At 38.6% G+C, this 24,688-nt stretch overlaps 1 long non-coding RNA gene across 1 annotated transcript in view; it reads left to right on the plus strand.

The window, feature by feature from the left end:
- Positions 1-20,579, plus strand: part of LOC130456145 (uncharacterized) — a 65,394-nt gene extending 44,815 nt beyond the window's left edge. The window contains exon 2 of the long non-coding RNA XR_008914653.1: positions 18,371-20,579. This is a non-coding gene — a long non-coding RNA (uncharacterized LOC130456145). The remainder of the gene's footprint in view (positions 1-18,370) is intronic.
- The last annotated feature ends 4,109 nt before the right edge of the window (positions 20,580-24,688 follow it).

Here is a 24,688-nt window from a genome sequence, read left to right on the forward strand (position 1 = left end):
TCTCGAGACCCAACCCACAAAGGAAAAATCCCTTTTTGTAACCAACATTACCAGGTTACAGACACCCTCATTCACAGGTCGGCCTGGTACCAACCTTGGAACCATATGTCTATGTGACAGGCATCTTGGCTTATATATCCCAAAGGCTATGCATAATCGAAACAAGGGAAGGACAAGGATTCCCTCTCATCTCGAGAGAAAGTCTTTTTCTTTAACTATTGAAGATCTGACAATTTCTTATAATCCTGGCTATACATGGGTAATATGATATGTCCATGCAGCTGTCCTATGATTACTATCACCTTAATTCAGGATCACTAAGGAGTGAACATCACTTTCTTATTATTTTATATGATTACCTGTGATCTTTGATGATGAAAATTGTAAAGCTTGAGTTTGCTAAATGGAAATGAAGATCATACTTATCATTTTTACAGCATTATGGCTAAGTGACTTTTCATTTTGATATTTGATTGTGAATTCATTTTTGATTCATTATCCTACTACACTCACTAGTATTGCTGTTTGTTGATTAAGTTTACAATTGCTTTTTAACTGGATACTCTCGTATTTAATCTTTGTGAAAAAAAAAGGGGGGGATATGTAACCTACCAGGCATGGAAGTATGGTTGATGTAGTAAGTACACGATCAGATCCATTCATGATCAGTATATCGGCAGTTCTAAGGGCAGGAGAATTCCTGAGCCTGAGTCACAAAGGCTTAGCCCTTACCTTGTCAAACCTCATTCCTCTGAAAAGCTCATGTCAGGAGAATCCCCACCTACTCTGACCTTCATATTGTCTATCCAACCAAAGTTAAGAACTACCTGCTATGTCACGTATTCATTGATCACCTCTCAATCCACAATAAAGGCTGGGGTGAGGCGCACTGCTTTTTCTCCTGTTTCCTGCAACCTTGGAGTTCTCCCTGCTGTCTCTCTTTATCTGTCCTAGAGCCACTCTTGGCCATGTGCTTTCTATTTCAGAATTCTTACTTCAGCTTGGTCTCTTCTGTCTCATATTTTCCTGTAAGGATTTTTCTAAGGAAAATAGTATCAGGGGCCATCTCAGCTCCCCATTTCAATTAACTTCTCTGTATCTCTTGATTTATCACCCATTTTGATATTGCACATCTTTGTTTTGATGTAAAACAAAAAGGGGGAGATGTAGCAGTCCACACCTATCTATGGTCAAGGGGAATAATTAAAATGTAAATGCTGTCTTAGGAGAGAGCATGCTCAGTCCTGGGTATGGCAAGTAAAGCCTTTGACCCTTGATCCCAGCATCCCCTAGGATTAGGCGCAAAATCAGGTTTCTTTGTTCTCACCAAGCTGAGAAAAGGGGATGCCCATATCTTGTCACGATGTACCTCTAAGTCAATGATAATGTACTCATTCATTAATTACTATGCATTATGTATCTTTGCATATGATCATCAATAAATAGACGAGCCCACAGACCCAGCCAAGCTTTAGCTACTCATATTTCTTCTCTCTCTTCTTCTCTCCCCCCCCCTCTCTCTCTCTCTCTCATGGAGCAGGCCTCTAGCCATGCTCAGTCTTTCACCTCTACTGCTCTAACCCCTATCATTAAGCCTTAAATGTCCGTGCTTGCAGCGAGGCTCCATGGGACAGAGCTTGCTCTTTATCTATTTCTGAACACAGTTCTGATCTCCATGGTTATCGCCACCCCATGTGTGCTATCCTTGGGAAATGAGTGATGGGCAGAGGAGCTTATCTGTGGGCTTGGTTGTCTTATATGCTTAGTGGTTGATTCTTCCGTCATTACTCCTAGAAAAGCCCATCTGTTGGGGTGATATCTTGATGAGAACTCTTCCCTGCTCGCTCCCACCAGCCCCAGAGTTCAGGCAGGCCACTGGATTTGGGGATTATCATTTTCCCCCTTCTAATACTGGAAGACGTTCTGGTCTGTGGAAAATCTAGCCTCAGTGGTCAACTGAGTGCTCAAGGTTGGACAACCTCTGTGGATGCACTGTTGTTGACCCTACTCTGTGGAATAGGCTATTCTACACCTACATGGGACAGAATGAGAATGAATGAAACTAATAACTATAGTCACAGTATTGAAATCTTTTTAGTTATGAATTTAACTATTATAAGTTAACTATAACACCTATGCAACTGCCTGATAAAGCTGCGCATACTTTTACAACATAAGACAGTACTATAATGTTAATGATTACATAAGATAAAATTTTGCATAGAGCAAAAAATTGTGTGCAAATAGACAAATGCTTAAGATCACAGCACACGTTGGTAAAATCGTACGTGATTTATGGTATGATGTTTTTATGGTTTTTGGTGTGGAAAAGCAAAGAATAAGCATCTATGTATGCGGTCTTGCAAAGTCAAGAGTAAAACGTTTCAAAGCCACTGCAAAATGTTGTGGATTATGTTCACCTCTGAAAAATATCCATTACACACATTTCGGAACAAAGGATGTATTCCAACATGCTCCTGAGATCAAAAGCTAAACACTGAAAGGGGCTGGGAGATAGTTACTCTCCTGGTTTATGGCATTAAGCTCAAATGAAGAAGTGACCAAAGTGATTACAGAACTTATAAATAATTGTGCACGGTAGTCTTTTCCAAACATCTTGGGATAGCAGTTCTTTTAATAGCAATACATGGGCTGAATTGGATAGCTCGTGGCTTATATGCAAGCTATGGCAAAAAGAGCTCAAAGGATTGGATAAGCCCCAAGGTTCAAAAACTGAAGATATTTATGTTCAGTTACTTTCTAACTTTATTAGACCCAATGAGGCTTTCATTTGGGGTCGAGACTTTCTGTTTATTTCCTCAGAAAAAAGAAGTCAACGGAGGATGACCAAAAGCATCCAATGGCAAGAAAATCTCACCAGAAATAGGACAGACTGCAGAGGTGTCTGGCACAGGACACATGGAAAAACTGCAAATGAGCTGGAAAGATCATCACTGCCCTATAGGCAGGTCTAACACACAATCCACGCACATGTCATTGTATGAAAAACAATTTGCCTACAGAAGAATATCGTTAAGTCCCTGACAGATAGTCTCTGCTACAGATTTATGGGTGTTTGTTATAAGATCAAACGTTATCACATACCTGAAAATTCCAAATGGTATTGGCATAACAGGTAACTTCACGTTATTTTTGTGGATTTGTTCCATGTTACCCAAATATGATCAAATATCAAATGGTACAATTGGGAAGGTTATGACTGTACCATAAATACTGTCCAATTGCAGTAGGATTTGTTACTATTATCCAAAATGTATATATGATTATTATCTTCAAGGGTACATTATATTGGCAAACAACAGCACGACTTTCTTAGTATCAGACTTATCTAAGAGTCTAATACCCTAAAAGTGTATAAAAAGCCTGCCAATCACAGCCTCGGGGCCAGCACTTTTGGTGCTCAGCCCCAAGCTATGGTTTGCTCAATAAAGTACCTCTTGTGTGTTGCATTACCGTGTGTGTGTGTGTGTGTGTCCTCCATGAAATCAGAGCCAGAACTGGACATTAAACCTTCAACCCAAAAGGCAGGAGTCCTAGACATGGAACAGAATTCCTGCCATAGCACTCCTGCTGCTGCTGCTGGTGCTGCTTTTTCTACTACAGCTGACCGCTCTGTGGCATCCCATTCTGATGGACAGCCAAGAACACAAGGTACAAGTAGAGCCCAAGAGTTACCAGGCTACCCTATAGGTTCCAGCCATCTCTCTATCTAGGCAGGCACTGATGCCAGCACGCAGTCAGCCAGCCAGCCAGGCAGCAGCGTCTAGTGCCTTCTCTACCTGCTTCACTCCTTTCACAGACCTACCCAGGACATGGTGAGGACCAAGGAGAATAGTGAACGTGCTGGTAAAAGGGACAGCTGTCTCATCCCTACCTGCATGTAACTTTTGCTTTTGTATAAACTTATACTGTGCATGCATCAATAGCTGCCGTACCCTAAATAGATGCAGTAAATGGAAGCACAGCAATTGCCGTGATGTTATTATTTTTAATCTATCCAATTTAAATTCATGACTGAAAAGATTTTGATAATATGAATGGAATTATCAATTTTACCTATGAGTTTTACAAAATTCTGTTGCCAAAATGGACCATGTTGCGCAAGTAATATTTGAGCTTGTATACTAGTAATTGGTTTTAGACTGCAATCATGCTCAGGATCGATATATGCAATTTGAATAAGTGGTAGTGTCGCCGATTCTAAACCACAAATAAGGCACTGTTGCTGGTTAACAAATTAATTCTTAACCTTCATAATTTACTGCTGATTAAAAATTTGAATCCTCCCAGCACTGTTTTTACTTTGATGCCTTGCAATGTTGAGAATGTGTCTCATATTTAGAATTGATCCTATATTCTTTTGAGATTGAATGATTCTAAACAATTTGCCTTTTGGATAAAGTTGCAATAATGTGGCTTACATACAATTTTGATCTTCATTCAGGTTTTTAAATATTGGCTGCTAGGTTTTATCCTTGCTGACCTTATGTCCAGTTTGAAAATGTAATGATACCAACATATTTAAAATTTGAATCTATTAGAAATTTCTCTGAAGCATATGCCAATTGATGCTAGGCAGTTAAAAAATGGCACTGGTTGTTAATTTTGCTTTTGATAGTATTCAATACTTGTCATAAAAACTTGTAACCTGAGGTGTAGGAGTATTGCCCTCTATATGGCATGATCAATTGATCAAACTGCTGGATGAAATTTCCTTTCCAGATCCAAATACTTGTGGCAGTGAGTCACATGGTTGCTAGAGTCCATGTGGATTTACCTCTAAAAGCCTTGGAAAAATAGTGTTTATATCTTGGTATTTAACCTACAATTATACTATAATTCATTTTAAAATATGATTACAGATAAAATATCTCTTGTAGCATGTGACAAAATCCAGATAAAGATTTTTAACTGTAAAACTTTTCCTATCAAGAAATATAATCAGACATTCCTATATAAATTTGCCATGTCTAATCCCAATTAAGACGATTTAGTTTTTAAACTTTGCTTCATGGTAATACCATGTCTTAGCAAAGATCGGTTTGAAAGACATATCAGGTTTATACCTTTACGTTTAAACAAGAGTCCTCCTGCATTCTCTGGCTGTGTTTTAAAAAGCTTGTTTCTTTTAGATATGCTAAACTGGTGGAGAGTTTTGGTGGAAGCCTTTCTACCTGCTTATTTCTATAAATTTAAAATGATCATAATACTACATTAAGCATGGGTGGAAGCGGAGGTTGACATGGAATATTTCTGTCAGTTTCTGCAGCAACAGGCAGGGGAAAGATAGCAACGATACATAAGTCAGTTAAAGGAAGTGAGTTAAGTATATTGTTAGTATCATAAGTGAAGGGAAGGGCAAAAGACTGAGAGATAAGTCAATCCTCCTTGTTTAATGTAGCATTTCAATAAGAATCCATTTGCTCTTAACAGCAGGTAATACTTTTCTTAATTTCCAATCATCTGGTGTAAAAATTTTGCTGATGAAGGGTCTTAATCAGCTCTATAATGGTGAGAGCTTCCAATAGGTTGGCTTGCTATAGCACAAGCTAGAACTCCTGCTTCCTGTTTGCAGGGGGCTATCCGTAGCCTCCTTAATGCTGTTTTGGCTTGCAGAGTTCTGTGGGGACAGGGGCAGGCTGCATGAGAAAAGAAGCCTTCAGGGATGAAGGTCTTATCTTTCTCTAGAAGTCAGGGTTTCAATGCCCACAGCCTGAATTAGGTTATAAGGTTTTATCCCAAGGACTGGAATTGGTCAAAAGGAAAGTTAATACTAAGTGCAAGTGTTTAAATGACCAGCATGAATTGGTATATGCTTTAGAGAATTTTCTAATACATTCACATTTTAAATCTGTAGGAACTATTATTTTTTAAACACGGCATAAGGTCAGCAAGGAAGGAAATGAGCAGAAATCGTTTAAAAATCATGAATGAAGTTCAGAAACTTTATATGAGGCATATTAATGCAACAAAGCAGAATGTAATGTTTATGGGAATATCGGTACTTGTAAAGAATTTGCACTCATTGTTGCATTTATACTTGGGCAAAAGTTTTACAGGGTCAATCGTGGTCAACATCGATTAGGGAAATAGAAATCATTTTTGACTGTCAATTCTGACATGACACATTGGCTCAGCTACAGCTATGCCACATGAAAGGTGAGCCGTTAGTTTAAAATTTTGCATTCATTTCATGGTCATTTTCCGTGATCATTTTCTCAGATTATTTTTCCCAGATATTTTCTTTGAAATACTACAAGTACATTGTAAGTACTACTAATGCTCTGATACTGATACATGAATCAGAAATTTCATTTTTGGACATACCCATAAGGCTCATATAAGAAATGTGCAGCCAAAAGTTGCCATGTCACTTCATTAGCTTCATTCTTGTTGTTTCAACAACAAATCAAAATGTAATGTTCATGGGAATGTTGATACTTGAATTGATGTTTGCACAAATGTTTGAAAAATGTAAAAGATGCTCATCTATTTGGTATAGATACCACCATAAAGATCCCACACTCCAAAGACTTGACCATGGGGTCAAAAGGGAATAGCTACAGTTGTTCAGACACTACTGTATGCCTTTCGTTTTATATGTTGATGCTATATGCTGTCAAAAGGAATTTATTTTGTATGCATTGTAAGATTCATATTTGTATTGTAAGAAATGCTACTATTATACAAGGGTAGAGACATTGGTATGACTCTCTTAGGAGAAGGAGATAGAATTTTTCATCCACAGCATAGACCTAGTAATCCTGACAACAAAAATAATTATGTTTAAAGCAGAAGACGCTACCCAGGGATTTAGGATGGACAGATGGTCCTGATCTAACTCTTAAAAAAAAAGGATGAAATGTCAGGCAGAATGTACTTTGAAATTTTTAAGTAGGAACCTAAGTTATTGATACATCTATGTATAGATGATGTTCCTGAAAATACCTATATAGATATTATGTGCCAACCGCCATAGGTGTGGTTCCATGTCAATACCCTTTTTGGACCTTACTCCTAAAAACCCCCATCTTTTGCGGTGATGTCTTTATGGGAACTCTTTCATGCTGGCTCCCAACAGCCCCAGAGTTCAGGCAGGCCTCTGGATTTGGGGTCTATCATTTTCCCCTTCTAATACTGGAAGACGTTATGGTCTGTGGGAAGTCTAGCCTCAGTGTTAAACTGAGTGCTCAAGGTTGGACAGCCACTGTCGACTCACAGTTGTTGACTCTGCTCTGTGGAATAGGCCATTCTATACCTCCATCAGACAGAGGCAAAGTATACACTAAGTTTCCCCTTTGGAGTGTATATTTAAAGATTGGGGGGGGGGGAATTGGCACTGATAAGCTTGTAGAAAGAGCACATTGGATGTTTTACATTTTCAAGGAATTAAGAAGTTACATCAAATTCTATGTGAGCAAGAAGCGGTAGAAATTGCTTCTATGTGAAAAGCAACTTAAGCTTCTAATGAACCCAAACACTGGTTTGGTAGACTGAATTTTTCAAACATTGCCAATGTTATATTCTTGGTTATATTGAATGGTTCTTTTATACAGAAGTAGAGATTTCAATAAGGCTGATATAAGAAATATGCAGCCAGAAGTTGCCATGGCACTTCATTATCTTCATTCCTGTCATTTAAACAACAAATCAGAATGAAATGTTTATGGGAATATTGGTACTTGTTAAGAATTTGCACTTATTTAGATCTTTATAAATATGAGTAATTAAACCTTTGTCAGAGGTTTCTATGAAAATTTTTTCCCAATTTGTTGTTTCCCTTCTGATTTTAGTTACATTGATTTTGTTTGTACAAAAGCTTTTTAGTTTGATGTAATCAAAATTATTTATTTTACATTTTGTGATTCTTTCTATGTCTTGCTTGGTTTTAAAGCCTTTCCCCTTCCAAAGGTCTGACATGTATACTATTCTGTGTATACCCAATTTACTTATGGTTTCCTTCTTTATGTTTAAGTCCCTCACCCAGTTTGAATTTATCTTGGTGTAGGGTGTGAGGTGTTGATCTATTCCTAGTCTCTCCCACACTGTCTTCCAATTTTCCCAGCAGTTTTTATCGAATAGTGGATTTTTGTCCCAAAAGCTGGGATCTTTGGGTTTATCGTATACTCTCTTGCTGAGGTCGCTTTCCCCCAGTCTATTCCACTGATCTTCTTTTCTGTTTCTTAGCCAGTACCAAATTGTTTTGATGACTGCTGCTTTGTAATATTGTTTAAGGTCAGGGACTGCAAGGCCCCCATCATATGTGTTTTCTTTCATTATTTCCCTGGATATCCTTAATCTTTTGTTCTTCCAAATGAACTTTGTTATGTTTTTTTTCTAAATCAGTGAAGAAGTATTTTGGGAGTTTAATGGGTATGGCACTAAATAGATGAATAAGTTTGGGTAGGATGGTCATTTTTATTATATTGGCTCGTCCTATCGATGAGCAGTTAATGTTTTTCCATTTGCTCAAGTCTAGTTTTAGTTGTGTGGCGAGTGTTTTGTAGTTGTGTTCATATAGTTCCTGTGTTTGTCTTGGGAGGTAGATTCCTAGGTATTTTATTTTGTGTAAGGTCATTTTGAATGGGATTTCTCTTTCTTGTTCTTGCTGCTGAGCTGTGTTGGAGATATATAGAAAAGCTGATGATTTAGGTGGGTTTATTTTGTATCCTGCAACTTTGCTAAAGTTGTTGATTATTTCAATTAGCTTTTTGGTTGAATCTCTAGGATTCTTTAAGTAGACCATCATGTCATCCGCAAAGAGTGATAACTTGGTCTCCTCCTTGACTATATTGATACCTTCAATTCCTTTATCTTCTCTAATTGCTACTGCTAGTGTTTCTAGTACAATGTCAAATAGTAGAGGTGATAATGGGCATCCTTGCTTCACTCCTGATCTTATTGGGAATGCATCTAGTTTATACCCATTGCAGATGATGTTGACTGATGGTTTTAGATATATACTGTTTCTTATTTGTAGGAATGACCCTTCTATTTCTATGCTTTCTAGTGTTTTTAATAGGAATGGGTGTTGTATGAAGTTGCCATGGCACTTCATTATCTTTTTTCCTGTTATTTAAACAACAAATCAGAGTGAAATGTTTATGGGAATATTGGTACTTGTTAAGAATTTGCACTAATTGTTGCATTTATAGTTGTATAAAAGTTTTACAAAGTCAATCTTGGTCAACATCGAGGATGGAAATGGAAATCATTTTTGAATGTCAATTCTGACACGACACATTGGCTCAGCTACAGCTATGCCACATGAAAGGTGAGCCATTAGTTTAAAATTTTGCATTCATTTTATGGTCATTTTCCATGATCATTTTCTCAGATTATTTTTCCCATATATTTACTTTGAAATACAAGAAGTACATTGTAAGTACTACTAATGCTCTGATCCTGATATATGAATCAGAAATTTTATTTTTGGACATACCCATAAGGCTTATATAAGAAATGTGCAGCCAAAAGTTGCCATGTCACTTCATTAGCTTCATTCTTGTTGTTTCAACAACAAATCAAAATGTAATGTTCATCTGAATGTTGATACTTGAATTGATGTTTGTACTAATGTTTGAAAAATATAAAAGATGCTCATCTATTTGGTATGCTATTCAAAAAAAGGGGGGGGGAGAAAGAGAGAAAGTACTTTTAAGAGTATCTTTATCCATTCTTATTTCAATTGAGCAATTGGGATTTGATGCTCTTTTACTTTATTTTCTCTGAATATTTTGATTATCCTATGTTGTTTTTCTTTTCATACATTTTGAAGTACGATTTTTTCTTATTACTTTTTCTCATTATTTTTAAGCTATTATTAGACTTTTATCTTTGATTTTGATTACTAAGTATAAAGATCATTTTCATCATTATCAAATTATTAATAAGTTGAGAGTAAAATCTTCATTGTTGTTGACAATCACACTTACTTTTTACATCCCAAGTTTTTGCAATATGTTTTGGGTGTCTATTTTGAATCACTTGAAGTATCATTTGATGATGCTACATGATTTTCATATTTTTAATTTGAGTCCCAATTTTTTTTTATATTTTAAATCACTCGCCCTTCATCTTATTTTTTTTAACACAAAAGGGGGCTATGTAGCAATCCAAGCATATTCACATCTAAGAAATATAATTGATGTATGGATATTGTGTCTTCAGACACAAGGTTTGAACTCTGACATTTGTGGGTGGACTCTTGACAGAGCCATGCAAACTCATTAACATTTGGTGCGGACTCGAATTCCATGGTAAAAGGGCCGGTTGAGGTCAACACACCCAATAGTTGTCATCATTACCTTCCCATCCAATCTGAATTATCTATGTTTTCTTACCTGGTCATTGATCCTGGCTATCCCCAAGAAAGCCTGGGGTAAAGGCGTGATTGCCTCTCTTGTTCCAGCAATCTTAAAGCTTCACTACTATCTCTTTACTGGCCTCCCATGGCCACATGCTTTCTATCTCGGAATCCTCACTTCCACGTGTCTGCAAGCTTCCCATATTTTCCTTTAATTCTTTGACCAAGGAAAATACCATAGGGAATCCCGCCTGCCCTATCTATTAAACTGACTTGTCTCTGTCTGTCATTCTTCACCCATATTCTCGGACTCCCTGCTCCTTCTTCCCGGGTCCCAACCCACAAAGGAAAAATCCCTTTTTGTAAGCACCACTACCAGCTTACAGACACCCTCATTCACAAGTCAGCCTGGTACCAACCCTGCAACCATATGTCTATGTGGCAGGCATCTTGGCTTATATATCCCAAAGGCTATGCACATTCAGAACCAATGAAAGACAAGGATTCCCTCTCATCTCGAGAGAAAGACTTTTTCTTTAACTATTGAAGATCTGACAACTTCTTGTAATCCTGGCTATACGTGGGTAATATGATATGTCCATGCAGCTGTCCTATGATTTCTATCACATTAATTCAGGATCACTAAGGAGTGAAGATCATTTTCTTATTATTTTATATGATTTCTTGTGATCTTTGATGATTAAAATTGTTATGCTTGACTTTGCTAAATGGAAATGAAGATCATTTTTAGAGCATTATGGCTAGGTGATGTTGCATTTTGATATTTGATTGTGAATTCATTTTTGATTCATTATCCTACTATGCTCACTAGTATTGCTGTTTGTTGATTAAGTTTACAATTTCTTTTTAACAGGATACCCTCTTATTAAATTTTTGTAAAATAAAAGGTGGGAATATATAAACTACAAGGCATGGGGTTATGGTTGATGTATTAAGTACGTGATCAGATCCATTCATGATCCATGTATCGGCACTTCTAAGGGCAAGAGAATTCCTGAGCCTGAGTCACAAAGGCTTAGCCCTCACCTTGTCAAACCTCATTCCTTTGAAAAGCGCATGTCAGGAGAATCCCCACCTACTCCGACCTTCTCACTGTCTATCCAACCATAGTTAAGAACTACCTGCTATGTCACGTATTAATTGATCACCTCTCAATCCACAATAAAGGCTGGGGTGCGGCACACTGCTTTTTCTCCTGTTTCCTGCAACCTTGGAGTTCTCCCTGCTGTCTCTCTTTATCTGTCCAAGCGCCACTCTTGGCGCTTTCTATCTCGCAATTCTTACTTCCGCTTGGTCTCTTATGTCTCAGATTTTCCTTTTATTATTTTTCTAAGGAAAATAGTATCACGGGCCATCTCAGCTCCCCATTTCAATTAACTTCTCTGTATCTCTTGATTTATCACCCATTTTGATATTGCACATCTTTGTTTTGATGTAAAACAAAAAGGGGGCAATGTAGCAGTCCACACCTATCTATGGTCAAGGGGAAAAATTAAAATGTAAATGCTGTCTTAGGAGAGAGCATGCTCAGTCCTGGGTATGGCAAGTAAAGCCTTTGACCCTTGATCCTAGCATCCCCCAGGATTAGGCGCAAAATCAGGTTTCTTTGTTCTCACCAGGCTGAGAAAAGGGGATGCCCATATCTTGTCACAATGTACCTCTAAACCAATGATAATCTACTCCTTCATTAATTACTATGCATTATGTATCTTTACCTATGATCATCAATAAATAGACGAGCCCACAGACTCAGCCTAGCTTTACCTACTCATATTTCTTCTCTCTCTTCTTCTCCCCCCCACCTCTCTCTCTCTCTCTCTCTCTCTCTCTCTCTCTCTCTCTCTCTCTCTCTCTCTCTGTCTGTTTCTCTCTCTCTCTCATGGAGCAGGCCTCTAGCCATGCTCAGTTTTTCACCTCTACTGCTCTAACCCCTATCATTAAGCCTTAAATGTCTGTGCTTGCAGCGAGACTCCATGGGACAGAGCTTGCTCTTTATCTATTTCTGAACACAGTTCTGATCTCCATGGTTATCGCCACCTCATGTGTCCTATCCTTGGGAAATGAGTGATGGGCAGAGGAGCTTATCTGTGGGCTTGGTTGTCATATATGCTTCGTGGTTGATTCTTCTGTCATTACTCTTAGAAAAGCCCATCTGTTGGGGTGATATCTTGATGAAAACTCTTTCCTGCTCGCTCCCACCAGCCCCAGAGTTCAGGCAGGCCACTGGATTTGGGGATTATCATTTTCCCCCTTCTAATACTGGAAGACATTCTGGTCTGTGGAAAGTCTAGCCTCAGTGGTCAACTGAGTGCTCAAGGTTGGACAACCTCTGTGGATGCACTGTTGTTGACCCTACTCTGTGGAATAGGCTACTCTACACCTACATGGGACAGAATGGGAATGAATGAAACTAATAACTCTAGTCACAGTATTGAAATCTTTTTAGTTATGAATTTAACTATTATAGCTTAACTATAACACCTATGCAACTGCCTGATAAAGCTGCGCATACTTTTACAACATAAGACAGTACTATAATGTTAATGATTGCATAAGATAAAATTTTGCATAGAGCAAAAAATTGTGTGCAAATAGACAAATGCTTAAGATCACAGCATACGTTGGTAAAATCATACGTGATTTATGGTATGATGTTTTTATGGTTATTGGTGTGGAAAAGCAAAGATTAAGCATCTATGTATGCGGTCTTGCAAAGTCAAGAGTAAAACGTTTCAAAGCCACTGCAAAATGTTGTGGATTATGTTCACCTCTGAAAAATATCCATTACACACATTTTGGAACAAAGGGTGCATTCCAAGATGCTCCTGAGATAAAAAGTTGAACACTGAAAGGTGAAGGGAGATAGTTACTCTCCTGGTTTATGGCATTAAGCTCAAATGAAGAAGTGACCAAAGTGATTACAGAACTTATAAATAATTGTGCATAGTTGTCTATTCCAAACATCTTGGGATAGCAGTGCTTTTAATAGCAACACATGGGCTGAATTGGATAGCTCGTGGCTTATATGCAAGCTATGGCAAAAAGAGCTCAAAGGATTGGATAAGCCCCAAGGTTCAAAAACTGAAGGTATTCATGTTCAGTTACTTTCTAACTTTATTAGACCAAATGAGGCTTTCATTTGGGGTCGAGATTTTCTGTTTATTTCCTGAGATACAAGAAGTCAATGGAGGATGACCCGGATCATCAGAGGATGATCTTATGGCAAGAAAATCTCACCAGAAATAGGACAGACTGCAGAGGTGTCTGGCACAGGACACCTGGAAAAACTGCAAATGAGCTGGAAAGATCATCACTGCCCTATAGGCAGGTCTAACACACTATCCACGCACATGTCATTGTATGAAAAACAATTTGCCTACAGAAGAATATCGTTAAGTCCCTGACAGATAGTCTGTGCTACAGATTTATGGGTGTTTGTTATAAGATCAAACGTTATCACATACCTGCATATTTCAAATGGTATTGGCATAACAGGTAACTTAACGTTATTTTTGTGGATTTGTTCCATGTTACCCAAATATGATCAAATATCAAATGGTACAATTGAGAAGGTTATGACTGTATCATAAATACTGTCCAATTGCAGTACGATTTGTTACTATCCTCCAAAATGTATATATGATTATTGTCTTCAAGGGTACATTATATTGGCAAACAACAGCACGACTTTCTTAGTATCAGACTTATCTAAGAGTCAATTTTGTTCAGCTGTGGCATTTCAACTTTCATAAGAAAGAAGGATAGAAGTGGTATCACTAACCGTCTATCTCTTCCACACCCTAAAACGAACATAAGTTACAACTCTGCAATAACAGTTTGAATGTCATGCTAAAGATTACATTGTAGGATATATCTGAATTGGGTTGAATATTACCAAGAAATTAAGACCGTAAGGGACCCAAGGGGATGATAACGTTGGGTCGAGGTCTTGTCTGTATGTTGACAGATAGTGGAAACATCTGGTCACCCACAAAGCACATCATGCCAGCCAACACAAGACCAGGAAGAGAAGCAGACCAACGCTGTTGACATCAGCTAACTACACGCCAACCACTATCCAGGCACGCTGGAAGGACACTTCACCGGTGACTAAGATCACTCCAGAAGACTGACATGACACTATTAGTGACATTTGCTATTAGGCTACTGTGGGACACTTGTCCGGCTGACATCCATTGATATAGTGTACCCAAACCAAGAGCAAGGATGCTAACTCAGAAGGACTAAACCGCACTCGTGTCTGTCTAAGACATCAGATAAATCCCACACTCCGAGGTCTTTGTTATGGAATCGAAACAAAATAGCTACAATTGTTTAGACGTGAATGTATACCTTTCATTTTGTATGTCTAAGATACTGTCAAAAGGATACATTGTAAAACTACTACTTGTACTGTAAGAAATGCTACGACATTGGTATGACTCTCCAAAGAGGAGGAGATAGAAAACTTTCATTCATAGCATAGATCTGATACCTCTGTAGCAGCCCAGGGGCAAGGGGAACAGTCAGTCTTGGGCATGCTCAGTAGTGCTCATGGCTGGGAAGGCCCCTGACCCTTGACCCCAGCTTCTCCCAGGTTAGGTGGGAGAACAAGTTTCTTTGTTCTCACTTGGTTAAGAGAAACCACACCTATGCCTTGTCATTGACCAATGAGGGTCATCCCTATGTACTACGTAGCAAATGGTATTTATGGCCCAGCAAGCTCCGCCTCGCTCTCTCTCCTCTCTCTCCCTTTCAGGCTAGCTGATGGCTGTCCTTGCAGGAGCTTGGCCTCTGGCCAAGCTCCATCTTTAATCTTTCTCTATTCACCTCTCTGATCTATGTGGTATGGATCTCAGGACTGGAATAGCCTACTGAATTGGTCCTTTGATCAGAGCTCAGCTGTGGCTCATTGATAATTAATAAAGACTCATTCTGAACACCTCATATCTCTATCAGGACTCCGTCACTTCCCTCGTGGTATCAAAACTTCTATCCTGTCTCTATCTTCCTTCCTTGTGGCTTCTCTCACCTCAGAGAGAGCTACAGATGGCGCCCAACTTTCTCGAGGCATTCCACTCTTTTATTTCACACAGCGAATGGGAGAACGCGTTCGAGGACACGAGGCTAATAGTAGGCGGGTGCCGGAAGTCCAGGAAGGTTGCCGATCCTCTGGCCAAGGACGGTAAGTCCTCCTCTGCTTGAGGTGGGTCTCCCCTCTGAACCCTGCTCGACTCTTAATGTCGTAGCTTGATGGGGGAGAAATGGAAGTCTCAAGAGCTTAATTGCCTGAGACGGTGAATCAGGATGAGGGAAGCACACGGTCGGTCAGAGAGGATCCTCTATTCTTAAACTATCTCTGTCAGGGAGGTGCAGTTTCCCTCCCCCACCTGGGTCTGCTAGTCGGAGGCCTCCTCTCTCGGACCTGGATCTCCGGAGGTTAAGAAACACCTGAGGAGTGGTCTGAGGGGGACGGGAAGGAAAAAGAAAATTTGACCCAGGGAAACCCTCACTAGGGGCGATTGAAAACTTGAGAAATCAGTCTGAAACAAACGGTTGCTAGAGCCTAGTGAATTTCAAAAGGAGCAACTGGGAAAAGAAAAAGCAGGAGTTAAAATTTCACCAGGAAAGCAAAGTCAAATTTACCGGCTCCTGACACAAAAGGCTCCAAAAGCCAGGCTGCTATTCATACGCAAAAGCGGGAAAGGCTAGGGAGGAAGCAAGGCAGAAACTGCTGCAGAATGCTAAGGAGTTCTTTCTTAAACACTTCTTATTTCAAAAGTTCTGCAAGCTAATCTTTACAGGAAACTCCCGGTGCCCTTTCAGGAGAGGTCGGACTCAGATGCATTTGAAAGGCCTATCAGGAAGTGGTTGCTTTCAGGGCATTTAAAAGATCAGAATTACTTGGAAAAAACGGATAAAAAACAAAAAAAAATTTTTCCTAATAAAACCGTAGGTCTCAGCAAAATTAAGGAATCAAGGTAATAATCCTGAATTAGGTTAAATTCAGAACAGCCTAAGTTGTAAAAAGATATTGCCATTCTGTAACCAAAGGCAGAAGATTTTTTTTTTAGGGCAAGCCTCCGAACTCATTTAGCATTTGAAAAAAGGTCCTAGGAACTCTTTTGTTTGAGGTCCAGCCAGGTAAAGGCAGGCTTTACCTGGGCGATTGCAAATATAGTAAAGTAAGATTTGGGAATTTGAATTTTAATTTAGGTTGGATGTAGGCAAAATTATAAAGGAATGTCTGCTTATATTTTTTGATAAAGGAAGTTAAAAAGGAGAATTAAATATCTTTCTCTGACTTTTGTTATATGCCACAGAATATCAGGACTAGAAATGTTTTATCAGTAGAGAAATTTTGGTATGAATCACGAGGTAATTAAAGTGCAAACAGAAATCTTTTAAGGTTTGGGTTTAAATCTGAAGCAGCTTGAAATGTTTTCTCTCTACCGGCCACGTGGCTTGAGCCACGTGGAAGATAGCATCAGAGCAACTGAGGTTGCAAGTTTTATCGCTAAGGCTGTAATTGGCTAGAAGAAAACTTCATACTAAGATATAATAAGCATGAATTGGAATATGATTTAAAGGAATTTCTAAGGCTTTCTAATTTTAACTATGGAGGAATTATTAACACTTTTCTAAGCAGCACATAAAGCAACAGGATGAATCTTGAGCAGAGCTTATTCAAACAGCCTGTATGCAGTTCAGAAACTTTTTACTGGGCACATTACTATACCTGTATCCAGAAAGCAAATGATTTATAACTAGAATAGCTTTTACTATGGAAAATTAAGACACATGCTCAGCAGAGTAAAAGCATGGTTAGAAGGATTTAATCTGTTTACCAGTGGTTAATTATTAAGGTTATCAGGAACTCTGTTACTCAGTACAGTAATTTATTAAGGATTTGAAAGAGGCAATACTATCATGTATTAAAATTGCAGATATTGAAGCTGATCATGATATTGAAAAGAGACCTATGATAATAAGGCAAATTCAAAGGTTACTGGCATAATTTGAATTACTTCTGCAGTGAAGATTTGCAGAATTAGCAGATGAAAGTAATGATTTTATTCACAGTATTAAGATCTTTTCAGTTATGAAGCTAAGGGCAGTAGTTCAGAAATAACAACTTCTATGCAATTGTTTGATAATTCTGTGCATATTTTTACAGCATAAGACAATGCTATAATTTTAATAACTGCACAAGGTGGAAATTTTTCAAAAAGCAAAAATTGTGTGCAGGCAGACAAAGACTTAAGATCCCAGCACACATGGGTCAATTCATAAGTGATTTATAGAATATTTTTATGATTATGGGTTTGAAAAAGCAAATATTTAAGCATCTATACATGCTGTTTTGAACACACAGCTGCTGGCATTCTCTGCTCTAGCAGAGGGCCAGATCTATGGTACATCTATATCCTGAACAAGCAGGTGATATCGCTTATCAATGCAAACTGCTGTGGATTAATTTCACCTCTGATAGATATCCACTGCATATTTTGGAGCAAAAGGTGCATTTCAGTTTGCTCCTGGCACAAAGGTTGAACTGTGAAAAGTGATGGGAGATACTTACTCTCCTGGTTTATGGGTTCAAGCTCAAATGAAGAAGTGAGCAAAGTGATTGCAGATTTTATGAATAACTGTGCACAACTGTCTATTCCAAACAGCTTGGAATAGCAGGGCTTTTAACAGCAATGCAAAGGCTAAATTGCATAGCTCATGGCTTACATGCAAGCTAGGGTAAAAAGAGCTCAAAGGAATTCATGAGCCCCAAGGTTCAAAAACTGAAGGTATAGATGTTCTGTCACTTTCTAACTTTCTAAGACCCAATGAGGCTTTCATTTGGGGTCGAGGTTTTCTGTTTACTTTCTCAGATACATGGAGTCCATGGAAGATGATTAAGAGCATCTGATGGCAAGAAAATCTGCCCGGAAGAAGGACAGAAGGCAGAGGTGTCTGGCACAGGACACCAGAAATACAGCACATGGACTGTAAAGACTGCCCTATAGGCAGGTTTAACACACTATGCACACACACATGTAATTGTATGAGAAACAATGTACATGCAGAAGAGTATCATTGAGTCACTAACAGATATTCTGTTCTAGGAATATATGGGTATTTGGTAAAAGATCTAACTATTACATGCCTGACAATTTTGAATGGTACTGGTACAATGTGTAACTTGAAATGATATTATTGGAATTGTTCCATGTTAGCCAAATTTGATCAAATATCAAAAGGGTATAATTGGGAATGTTATGACAGTATAAGGAATGCTGTCCACCTGCAGCACAAATGGGTATTACTATCCAACACGTAATGATGATTATTGTCTTAAAGGGTACATTATATTTGCAAACAATATGTTTTTGCTAGAATCAGACTTATCTAGAAGTCAATTTTGTCTAGCTGTGACATTTCCACTTTCATAAGGAAAGAGGTGGATATGGTATCACTAATCATCTATCTCTTCTACACCCCAGAAAGAATATAAGTTAAAGCTTTGTAACAATCAATATTGAATGTAATGATAAAGATCACATTGTGTGAGATACCTGAATTGGGTTAAAAATCATCAAGATATTAAGACTGTAAGGGACCCAAGGGGATGATAACGTTGGGTCGAGGTCTTGTTTATATGTTCACAGACAATGAAAACATCTGGTCTCCCACGTCATGCTTCATGCCAGCTGATACAGACCAGGAAGAGAAGCAGACGGAAGGTGATGGCATCAGCTATCTACATGCCAGCCAAAATCCAGACTCGCTGGAAGGACACTTCTTTGGTGACTAATATCACTCTAGAACAATGACATTACACTATTAGAGACATTGGCTATTAGGCCACTGAAGGACACTTGTCATGCTGACATCCATTGAGATGTGGTACCCAGAGCAACATCAAGTATGCTAACTCAGAAGGACTAAATCACACTTGTGTCTGTACAAGACACCAGATACATCCCACATTCCAAAGACTTCGCGATGGGATTGAGATGACATAGCTACAAATTGTCTAGCTACTAAAGTATACCTTGTATTTTGTATATGATACTGTCAAAGGGAATTTTGTATGCATTATGAATTGTATGCATTGTAAAGCTACCACTTGTAAGAAATGCTGTTATCAACAAGGGTATAGACCTTGGTAGGACTCTCCAAAGAGTAGGAGATAGAAAACTTTCATTCATAGCATAGATATGATACCTCTGACATCAAAAATGAGGTGCTAAGCAGAAAATGCTGCACAGACAGGTTTAATGGACAGATGACACTGATGTTACTCTCAAGAAAGAATGAGAGATCAGGAAAAAGACATTAGGAAATCTTTAATCAGGAACTTGAGTTATTGTAAGAGATCATTGACATCCAGGCAAAGATTATGTTCCTGACATTACATTAAGGGCTGACTACCATAGCAGTAGTTAAGTGTTAATACCATTGTTAACCATTACTCCTGATACCCTGTCTTTGTGGGTAATATCTTAATAGGAAAAATGTCTTGCTCTCCTCCAACAGTCCCAGAATTCAGACGGCCGCTGGATTCGGGATCTATTGGCTTCCCTTTCATATACTGGAAGACGTTCTGGTATATGGAAGTAAGACCTCATGAAAAACTGAGGGCTCTAGGTTTGACAATTTCTGTGGACGCGCAGTCATTGTCTCTCCTAGGTGGAAAAAATTATTATTGCACAAGAACATGGAGCAAGGGCAAAGTATAATCTAAGTTTTACTGTTTTGGAGTATGGATTGAAAACATGACACAATAGGCACAGATAAGCTTGTAGAAAAAGCACATTGAATATTATTCACTGACAATTAGGAATGAAAAAGCTATGTCAAATGCTGTAGGTACAAGAAACTGTAGAAATTGTTTCTACATGGGAAACAACTTAAGCTTCTATTTACCCAAACATTGGTTTGGTGGAATTAATTTTGAAAAAATTGGTAATGGTATAGGCTTGGTTATCATATTGATGGGTTTATTTATACAAACAGAGATTTAAAATAAGGAAGACATTAGGAATATGCAGTCAGAACTTGAAATATTACTTCATTATCACCATCATGGTTATTTAAGCTACAATTGAGAATGTAAAATGGATGGGAATATTGGTATTTGTTAAAAATTGCACTGTGATTGATGTATTGATGTTTTTGCAAAGCCTGTAATGGTGCAAAATTATGTTCATATACAAGGCGAATTTTGATCTATTTAGATCAGGAATTAGAAATCATTGGGAATATAAGTTCTGATATTTCACATTGGCTCAGTTTCAAAGATACCACATAGACTATGAGCCAAGAGCCAAGAGAATCTTGTATTAATTTTGGGATCAGGTTCCCAGGATCAATTTTCTGAGATCATTTGACATGTGATAACATGATCCTCCAGAAATGTTTAGAGAGGATGTTTTTCTTTGAAGGAATCTCTCCCAACACACAAACAAAAAGAAAAGGGAGAGGAATCTTATAGAGATCAGTATTTATGTTTTTAGAGGACACTTTTTTTTTGTCTTTTTTTTTTTTTTAAATTTTAATATTATTTTATTTGGTCGTTTTCATACATTATTCACTGGAAACAAAGATCGTTTTCTTTTCCTCCCCCCCCCCCCCCCGCCTTTCCCTCTCCCATAGCCGACGCATGATTCCACTGGTTATCACATGTGTTCTTGACTCGAACCCATTTCCCTGTTGTTGGAGTTTGCATTATAGTGTTCATTTAGAGTCTCTCCTCAGTCTTATCTCCTCCAACCCTGTGGTCGAGCAGTTGCTTTTCAGCGGTGTTTTTACTCCCACAGTTTATCCTCTGCTTGTGGGTAGTATTTTTTTTTTTTAGATCCCTGCAGATTGTTCAGGGAAATTGCATTGATACTTATGGAGAAGTCCATCACCTTCGATTGTACCACAATGTATCAGTCTCTGTGTATAATGTTTTCCTGGTTCTGCTCCTTTCGCTCTGCATCACTTCCTGGAGGTTGTTCCAGTTCACATGGAATTCCTCCACTTTATTATTCCTTTTAGCACAATAATATTCCATCACCAACATATACCACAATTTGTTTAGCCATTCCCCAATTGAGGGGCATCCCCTCATTTTCCAATTTTTGGCCACCACAAAGAGCGCAGCTATGAATATTTTTGTACAAGTCTTTTTGTCCATTATCTCTTTGGGGTACAAGCCCAGCAGTGCTATGGCTGGATCAAAGGGCAGACAGTCTTTTATCGCCCTTTGGGCATAGTTCCAAATTGCCCTCCAGAATGGTTGGATCAATTCACAACTCCACCAGCAATGAATTAATGTCCCCACTTTGCCACATCCCCTCCAGCATTCATTACTTTGCATAGCTGTCATGTTAGCTAATCTGCTAGGTGTGATAGAGGACACTTTTTAAAGTCACTCTTGATTGATCAACCTTGATTTTTTTCTTTTACACTATTAAGGCCAGAACTTTGAGTACAAAGAAAGTACTGTTAATGCTCTGATCCAGAATTATGAAGGTGCAAAGATTTCTAGAATTACAGTCACCTAACAGTCGGTGAACATGAGAACATGACAGCAATTGTTAATTTTCAGATGACCATACTGGAGAGTGATGTCTGATTGCATGTAAGGGGAATCATAATGAATCTTTCATTATGGACCAGACAGCCTCAGCCACGGTTGCATTTTCCGTGTGAAATGGATGTTTGAGGTTGGGAAATGCGGAGACATGGCGTACTGACACCCTCAGTCGCTGGATGTCCTGGCATCGAGCTATCAACCAGTTTCCTATGTGGCAGGCATCTGGCAGTGAGCACGGAAAGATCCCCAAGATGCAGTATCAGGACAAGAGAAAGGAAGGACTTATCCTTCATCTCCAGGGATAGTATTTTGCTAACTGTTGAAAAGGCTGACAACTTCTGATAGTCCAGACTGTGAAAGGTGGCATGTTTGGTTATTGCACCTGTCATGTGAACCATAGAATTCTACCTCATTAGATCAGGATCAGTAGCGTGGAAATTATTTTCTTAACATCTTTATATCTACTAAGACTGTTGCATTGATCTTGAAATGCAGACAGACAGATAGAAAGATCAGTTTGGGAATTTTTTAAGATTGATCACTGAATCAGTTTATGCTGATGTTCATTCTTGATTGGGATATCTAAGTTATACAATCAGGATAGGTTTTTCATCTCTGTATCAGAATATGATTATGCACCAGAGTGTTTGTATTTGTTAAAGCTGTAATGTTGCTACATTTTGATATTACACTATTCATTTGTGTGTAAAACAAAAAGGGGGAGATGTAGCAGCCCAGGGGCAAGGGGAACAGTCAGTCTTGGGCATGCTCAGTAGTGCTCATGGCTGGGAAGGCCCCTGACCCTTGACCCCAGCTTCTCCCAGGTTAGGCGGGAAAACAAGTTTCTTTGTTCTCACTTGGTTAAGAGAAACCACACCTATGCCTTGTCATTGACCAATGAGGGTCATCCCTATGTACTACGTAGCAAATGGTATTTATGGCCCAGCAAGCTCCGCCTCGCTCTCTCTCCTCTCTCTCCCTTTCAGGCTAGCTGATGGCAGTCCTTGCAGGAGCTTGGCCTCTGGCCAAGCTCCATCTTTAATCTTTCTCTATTCACCTCTCTGACCTATGTGGTATGGATCTCAGGACTGGAATAGCCTACTGAATTGGTCCTTTGATCAGAGCTCAGCTGTGGCTCATTGATAATTAATAAAGACTCATTCTGAACACCTCATATCTCTATCAGGACTCCGTCACTTCCCTCGTGGTATCAAAACTTCTATCCTGTCTCTATCTTCCTTCCTTGTGGCTTCTCTCACCTCAGAGAGAGCTACAACCTCTGACAACAAAAAGTGAGGTGCAAGGCAGAAAATGCTACACAGGCAGGTTTAATGGACAGATGATCCTGATGTTACTATCTAAGAAAGGTCTGAGACATCACGCAAAATGCGCTCTGAAATCTTTAATCAGGAACCTAAGTTATTGAAAAAGATCCTTCACATCCATGCAAAGATTATGTTCCTGGCAATACCTAGGTGGACGTTACGTGCCAACCACCGTGGGTGTACTTGAGCGTTAGTACCATTGTTAACCAATACTCTGGAAATCCTGTCTTTTGGGGTAATATCTTCATGGGAATGGTTTCTTGCTCCCTCCCAATAGTCCCAGAATTCAGACAGGCCTCTGGATTCGGGGTCTATTGGCTTCCCATTCAAATATTGGAAGATGTTCTGGTATTTGAAAGTAAAGCCTCAGTGGTCATCTGAGTGCGCTAGGTTGGACAATTTCTGTGGACGCGCAGTTAATGACTCTCCTAGGTGGAAGGAGTTATCACACACATACATGGAGCAAGGGCAGACTATGATCTAAGTTTCCCTTTTTGGAGTAGGTATTGAAAATATGACACAATAGGCACGGATATACTTGTAGTAAAAGCACATTGAATATTATACATTAACGACTAGGAAAGAAAAAGCTACACCAAATTCCACAAGTTCAAGAAACTGTAGAAATTGTTTCTACATGAGAAATAACTTAAGCTTCTATTTACCCAAACATTGGTTTGGTGGAATGAATTTTCCAAATATTGGTAACGTGATATGCTTGGCTATCATATTGATGGGTTTATTTATACAAGCAGAAATTTAAATGAGGATGATATACGAAATACGCAGCCAGAACTTGAAATGTCACTTCATTATCATCATCCTGGGTATTTACACTGCAAATCAGAATGTAATGTGTTTGGGAATGTTGGTATTTGTTAAAAATTTCACAATACTGGTTGTATTAATGTTTTTACAAAGCTTTTAATGGTGGAAAAATTATGCTCCTGTACAAGGCGAGTTTTAGTCAGTTTAGGTCAGGAATTAGAAATCATTGGGAATGTAAATGCTGATATTCCATATTGGCTCAGCTTCAAACATGCCACATTAACAGTGAGCCAAGAGTCTAAAATTTTGTTTTCATTTTGGAATCACATTCCCAAGATCATTTGCTCAGATGATTTGGTATGTTATATACATGATCCTCCAGAATTGTTCAGAGAGGATGTTTTTCTTTGAAGGGATCTCTCCCAACAACAACAACAACAATTTAAAAATGGGGAGAAGAATCTTAAAAATGTCAGTATTTTCACTTTTGAGAACAGTTTTGATTCACTTTCTATTATTCAATTTTGATTTTCCTTTTGCTCAACTATGGCCACAAGTTTTAGTACATGGAAAGTACCTTTAATGCTCTGACCCTGGATTACAAAGGTACAAGAATTTTACTGTTTCAGGCACCCAAAAGTCTGAAACGACACGAACATGACAGCATTT

The sequence above is a fragment of the Monodelphis domestica genome, chromosome X (genome assembly GCF_027887165.1).
Source record: "Monodelphis domestica isolate mMonDom1 chromosome X, mMonDom1.pri, whole genome shotgun sequence".
Lineage (NCBI taxonomy): Eukaryota > Metazoa > Chordata > Mammalia > Didelphimorphia > Didelphidae > Monodelphis > Monodelphis domestica.